This window comes from Myotis brandtii, unplaced genomic scaffold (assembly GCF_000412655.1).
Source record: "Myotis brandtii unplaced genomic scaffold, ASM41265v1 scaffold569, whole genome shotgun sequence".
Classification (NCBI taxonomy): domain Eukaryota; kingdom Metazoa; phylum Chordata; class Mammalia; order Chiroptera; family Vespertilionidae; genus Myotis; species Myotis brandtii.
In genome coordinates, this window is record NW_005370127.1 from 888,006 (window position 1) to 895,023 (window position 7,018).

General features: G+C 36.5%; 1 protein-coding gene across 6 annotated transcripts in view; it reads right to left on the minus strand.

Moving 5' to 3' along the window:
* The window catches only part of MTRF1 (mitochondrial translational release factor 1), a 94,713-nt gene that overhangs the window by 57,114 nt on the left and 30,581 nt on the right, over window positions 1–7,018 (minus strand). For 4 of the 6 annotated variants that reach the window (XM_014549736.1, XM_014549738.1, XM_005878631.2 and 1 more), the window contains exons 2-3: window positions 1,377–1,517; window positions 1,100–1,281 (exon numbers count right to left, since the gene is read on the minus strand). The exons of the other annotated variants lie outside the window; for them this stretch is intronic. The gene's annotated coding sequence lies outside the window, so the exon portion shown is untranslated. The remainder of the gene's footprint in view (window positions 1–1,099; window positions 1,282–1,376; window positions 1,518–7,018) is intronic. 6 annotated transcript variants of the gene reach the window in all.

A 7,018-nucleotide genomic window follows, 5' to 3' on the forward strand; every position in this document is an offset into this window, starting at 1 on the left:
CTCCCTGCTCGCTTCCAGCTGCCTGGCTGCCGGCCGCCATCTTGGCTGACAGTTAATTTGCATAAGGATATGCTGATTAGCCAATGGGAAGGGTAGCGGTCGTACGCCAATTGCCATGTTTCTCTTTTATTAGTGTAGATAGATTTCTGACTGGGGGGTTGTTGCCCATAACCCCTATATTGTTCAAGGATCAACTATACAAAACAGTATAATCTCAATTACATTTTCTAATTTTATCTACAATACATGGTATACATGTAAAAAAGGTACAGAATATTTTGAAAAAAGAAAACTAAAATATAAATATATCAAAATGTTAAGATGGTTTCTAGTTGTGGGATTACTGATACCTTTTGCTTGCTTTATATTTTTTCTACTCTTTAGTGTTTTCCAAGTCTCCTATACTTATAGTATGTATTACTTTTACAATCAAGAAAAGTTACTTTAAAAAATTACAAGTTAAAAAGAAAAAAATTACAAGCTAGGTGAAATTGGCTGTGTACAATAATTATCTGTTCTCCTCCCCTCTAGCAGAGATAATTAAGAGCTAACAAATGTACACAATCGTTTTATTGAGTATGAAAGGGTTCCAAGAAGAACACTTTGCCCCTAAAAATCCTGTGGTTCAAAGTTGAAATAAAGGTCAAAATGTACCAAAATCAACCTTATTGTCTTTGGTGTTCCTACTGTTAGAAGGTGCATTAATCGACTAGCTCTATTGATCATTATAAGTCTACTAATTTATACACCATTATCACCCAAAAAACAAAACATTAAAAAATTGCAGGGTTCTACTAATGAACTTTAACAGACGGAATCACATTCAAAAAGGAACTGTGGACGAATACATCTATGCCCAGTAACCACAAAAGTTACAGTCCTCCACCAGAAGTGTCTGTGCGTCTTTACATCTAGTCCCAAACACGCCAGAGATGTGTCCATTTGAAAACGGACACAATAAAAGGGTGGTAAACATTTGTTGTAACACTTCTGGCTAAAATTTCCATCTTAGGAAGAGTAGAATAATTCCCAAGGTCATGAACCTCACTGTTACGGGGGCAACAAACCAAGACGGTAACTCTCTAGGCTAGGGTTATACCTGAGAACAGCAAGTTTTCTCCGCCGCCGACCACCGCTACCAGAATCCCTGGTCCCCTCCAACAACTCTCAGGGTCGGCGCATCAGGCGCGACAAAAATCCCGGCGCGGGCAGCACGTGTCAGCCATACTGTGAAACCCGGTATATGGAGTGATCCCATAAGAAGGGAACATGGAAAATAAACTGGAGAAAGAAAAAAAACAAAAAACCTTTTTAAGATCATGAAAGAGAAAGGGATTGTGAGTACTTAAAATAAACGAGACATCAGTTTTCCTTACTGAGGTCGGAACCTTCTCTAACCCGGTACATTTCAGCCGGAAAGGCACGGAATCACTTTCACTTCCTGGGTCACTGCTTCCGGGTTAATCATTGATTTCCCGTCTTCACCTTCGCGAAGACACTTTTCCATAGTGATTGGGCTTTCCTTAAAACGAGGTGAAAGAGGAAACAGAAGAGAAACATGAAAGCAAGAAAGATAAAAAAAAAATTACAAAGCTAGAAAAATTCCCTTGAGACGACCACACGGCGTACTTATCCCGAGCGGAAGCCCAGGGCGAGGGTTGTGATGCGAGGGCGCCGGCCAGGGTGCGGGGCCGGGGCGCGAGAAGGTGGTCCGGGAAGGTAGAATGTACTACAACTCCCAGGAGCACCCACCCAGTGATTCTGGGAGTTGTAGTTTATCTCCGGACAGGCGCGCCCCCGCCGCCCAAAGGTGGAGCTTTGGTTTTCAGGTTAAGGGAAATCCAGGAGAGAATGTTCTCTACAGTTTTGATTAAGAGATGAAGATTGACCAAATATTTAATGTAAAGTTACAAGAACTTTCTTATGTATGGAGCCACTAAAGTAGTGATTCCTTAATTTGTTTTATATGAGGACCCCATTTTCATAATTCAAAAATTTAGGGGCTTCTGCTTGTTTAATAGCTGTGCTTTCGACTTTCGTTGCCTACGAAAAGACCTAATGACTAAAATGAGAGTATAAATGTGTATTTTTAAAAATCATAACGAAATCCAAAAGAGAGACTATAGATATCTACAAATTAGTGATTTTATAGATGTTTCATGCATATATATTATTTAAGGGCTCAACTTAGGTTAATAGCTTCTAAACCACCGATTAAATAATTTAAAAATCCAAATAGTAAACAATTCCAAGGAAATGGCAAGCATATTGCCTTACTTTAAATATACCAGTGGGATACAGCCATTAGCAACCACATTTACAATATTTCTTCTTGAAAAGCAAAAAGAATCCCATATTACCAACTTCACAGGATATTTTCTTAGGTTATGAAGGTGCATATAAGAAGAATTAGCCACACATGTAAACACATATCCAACTTTCATTATTTCAAGGTATCTACTTCTATCTACATGGTTTAAACCTATTAATTCATTTCATCCTTACAATAACCTTAGAATATCCATTGTGCATAAGAGAAAACTAAGACACAGAGAGCTTAAGTAACTTGTCCAAGGTAAAAAACAAAAAACAAAAACAAACTAGTAAGTGATATAGCAGGGATTCAATCAAGGCAATCAATCTGCCTTAATGACCTGTGGCATCTTAAGATATCCTACAATGTGAAGATTAGAAAGCTTGGTATTTCAATTAGGTATATTTTACTATAGAAAAAAACGAAATCAGGAATTATTTAGCAATTTAATACAAAATTCAAGCTCTCACTAAAGTAGAAAAGAATTACCAAAACAAATATTATTTTCCTTATATTCTTATTATTTTCCCTGAAACAAGCAAAATACAAAGAATGAAAAGGCAGCATTTCTTTATTTCTTTGTATTTATACTGGTTCTCAAGTTTTTCTTAGCTTGAAAAAAAAATGAAATGCGCCACCTACTGGCATTATTGAAACTAGATCACTCAAATAATTTTCTGTCAAAGGCGTTAAAGAGGCCTTGAAAGGTCAACCTACTATCTTCCTTTTACTCTTAAAAAAACAAACAAAAAAAAACCCTTTAAAAAAAAAAAAAAGCCCTAGCTGGTTTTGCTCAGTGGATAGAGCATCAGCCTGGGGACTGAAAGATCCCAGGTTCGATTCTGGTCAAGGGCACATGCCTACGTTACCGGCTTGATCCCTGGTAGGGGATGTGCAGGAGGCAGCCAATCAATGATTCTCTCATCATTGATGTTTCTATCTCTCTTTCCCTCTCCCTTCCTCTCTGAAATCAATAAAGATTTATAAAAAAGAAAGAAAATCGTTTGTAACTATATGTCTTAAAAAAAAAAAAAGGCAAGGAAAGACTAATCCTGGAAACTCCCTTTCCCCCTCTAAACTAGTATTAGCCTTGGGTGAAGTCAGCTCTTTAACAAGATCATTTAGTGTTGACTCTTACAACTTCTTGGTAATTTCATCTGTCATCTTAAATTTCTCTTCCACTATCATCCTAAATATTTTTCTTAAATAATTTGCTTTGGTTTTATTTTTTTAATACATTTTATTGATTTCAGAGAGGAAGGAAGAGGGAGAGAGAGAAACATCAATGATGCGAGAGAATCATTGATCAGCTGCCTCCTGCATGCCCCCTACTGGCAACCCGGGCATGTGCCCTGATTGGAATCAAACCGTGATCTCCTGGTTCATAGGTTGACGTTCAATCCCTGACCTACAATGGCCAGGCCACTTTAGTTTTAAATTGTTCATTTTCAAAACTTTATTTCAATAAGTTTTATTTTTCCATCTTTTTCTCCTTCAAATATCCTTTATAAGTAATTTTCAAATACTCATAAGCATTAATGTGTTTTCCAACTTAGACCCAGAGTGGTCTACATTGAGGAATATAATGTAATCTACACTGTATGTGTGTGTATGTAGATATATATCTTTATTTTTTCAGTTTTTATTATGAAAAAATTTTTAAATGTTCACAAATAGAACAATATAATGAACCCATATAGCTATCACAAATTCTCAACAGTTATCAACTCGGTATTTCACATGCCCTCCTCCTACTCTCTATCCTCACTGTATTATTTTGGTGAAATATAAAATGTCATTTTTTCATCTTTAAATATTTTAGTATGTAGCTCTAGAAGATAAAGATTTTTAAAATATACTCACCCTTAAAAATTAAAAATAGCATCTTAATATTATCAAATATCTAGCCGGTGTTCAAATTTTTCCCTAATTGTGTCACATTTGGGGGGAGCAGTTTGCTTGTTCGTATCAGGATTCAAATAAGGTCCATACGTTGCAATTTGTTGCTATATTTTTAATCTATAGGCCACCCCTCTTTTTTTTTTCTTTGTAATATATTTGTTGAAGAAACCAGATCCTTTGCCTTGAAGGGTTTCACACAGTCTAAATTTGTTCTAGACTTGTGTTTATCATGTCCCCCCCACCCCCGTATTTCCTATGAAGGAATCTAGAAGCTTGATCAGATTCAGATTTATATATTTTGTGTTTTTTTCAAAACTATTTTCTAGGTGGGTTAGCTACCTTCAAAGGAAGATACAAGATATTTAGTTGTGTCTTTTAAAAGTTATACTAGATACTTATGAGTGCCTAGGTCCATTACATCATTAGAAGTTGCAAATAGTGATTTTTTTATCATTCTGTTTTCATTTATTAGCTGGAACCTAAATTGTTATAAAGAGAAAATTTCCCTCATCAACTATTTATTGTTGCTCTTGCTTTGAAGTTTTACAGGAAAAATTACAATTTTGCGAAAGTTGAGAGGTGATCAAATTCAAAGCTTGTTTTCTGAACAGTTTCCAAGATTTCCAAATTCTATTTCAATCTTATCTTTTTTTGGTTTTTACTTTATAGTTTTAAATGTTTTTATCTTAAAACATAAACACAGTCTCTCCCATTATCACTATCTCCCACCAGAGCATTTTATTAGTTACATTTGATGAAGCCACATCGACACATCATTATCACCTAAAGTCCATAGTTTACATTAGGGTTCACTCTTGGTTTTGTATACCCACAAAGTATAACTTTGGACAAATGTATAGTGACAAATATATCTAGCATTATAGCATCATTTCACTGCCCAAAAAATCATCTGTGCTCTGCCTATTCATCCCTCCCTCTGGCAATCACTGATCTCTTTTACTATATCCATAGTTTCTCTTTTCTTGAATGTCATATAGTTGGATCATATAGTATTTAGCCTTTTCAGATTGGCTGCTTTCACTTAGTAATATGCATTTAAGATTCTTCCATGTCTTTTTGTGGCTTGATAGCTCATTTCTTTTTAGTGTTGAATAATTTTCCATTGTTTGGATGTAGCACAGTTTATTTATATAAGGCTAGGGTTTTGAGCCATCCACACAGATATTGGAATCATAGTAGATGGATAGTAGGAGTGAAGTTGAAAGGGTAACTACTGTCACTTGGCAAATGCACAAATGAAGGATAGAGACCAAGAGGAAAAGGAGAAGAGAATGATAGAGCAGTGGGATGAGAAAAAAATTCTGATTCTTCCCCCCACCAACTCCTATAGTATATAAGGAGAGGAAGATACAAAATGAGAGACAGTGTCCTGGGTAAGGCGTGGGTATCAATTAAGGCAAGGAGGCAGAGAGTGCTAAGTGGAGGGGTTGAGGATAAAGCTGAGTGGAAAGATGTGGCATAGAGAACAGCAGTAGGAGGGTGAGTTTAGAGAGAAAGCAGACAAACACAAGAATACAACTGAAGTGAGATGACTGGAGAGGTGTGAATCTGATGATGGCTTTGAGAGAACTCTAGTATAAAAATGTCTCTGTACTGCCTGCCTGGGTGGCTTAGTTAGGCATCATCCTGTACACCAAAAAGGTTGCGGGTTCGATTCCAGTCAGGGCACATACTTGGGTTGCGGGACACAACCAATTGATGTTTCACTCTCATATGGATGTTTCTCTCTTTTTCCCTCTCCCTTCTTCTCTCTCTAAAATCAATTTTAAAAAGAAAAAAAAAGCATGTCCTTAGGCGAGGATTTAAAACAACAACAACAAACTATCAGGTTGAGCAAAAGTATGGAGTTAACAAAGAACTGGGCCTGGTATAGTCACTGCTACATAAGGTAATTGACTGTAGAATAAAGTGAAAGAAAATCTGAGAATAGACTGAGTTTTAGACAAAGGGGCCATTGAAAGTTTTGATACATTGAGAAACCCAAGTAGAGTTTTGAATAGAAAAGATATCTGGAAGCAATGTACAAAGTTTAATGGAGAACCCTGACCAGTGTGGCTCGGTTGGGTGTCGTCCTGTGCAGAGAAGGATTGATGGCTCAGTTCCTGGTTTGGGCATGTTTTGGGCTGGATCCACCATGGGGTGCAGGAGGCAGTGATCGATTGATTGTTTCTCACATTGATGTTTCTCTGTCTCTCTCTCCCTCTTCCTTCTTCTCTAAAAATCAATAAAAATGTATTTTAAAAAACACACAAAAAACAAAGTGTAATGAAGGGAGAGCCTGAAAATAGAGGGTTGAGTTATGAGGTTTGAGGTTTTTGCAATATTTAGTTTTAACATGGAGTGGGAATGGAAAGCATTGGAAGAAAGGGAGAAACGTGACAGATCTAGAATCTAAAGGACTAGGCAACTTGGATGTGGGGAATAATAAAGAGGGCTCAAAGTTGATCAGAAAAATTTAACTACAAGAGTAGTGTCACTAACAAAAATAGAGAAGTCAGGACTTGGACTGGTTTAATGGGAAGATAGGCTTGCTTTTTACTGTCCAAGTAGAAAATACTTTTAAGACATCCTGATGGAGATATTTAACAAACAAGTAGGAATAAAGGTTAGGAGATCTAAAGAGGGCCTGATACAGATTTGAAATCTGCTTGCTGTTAATAATGGAAGCTATGGAAGCCAGAGAATTTATTTTTATTTTTTTAAATAAATATTTTTATTGATTTCAGAGAGGAAGGGGGAGGGAGAGATAGAACCATCAATGATGAGAGAGAATCATTGATT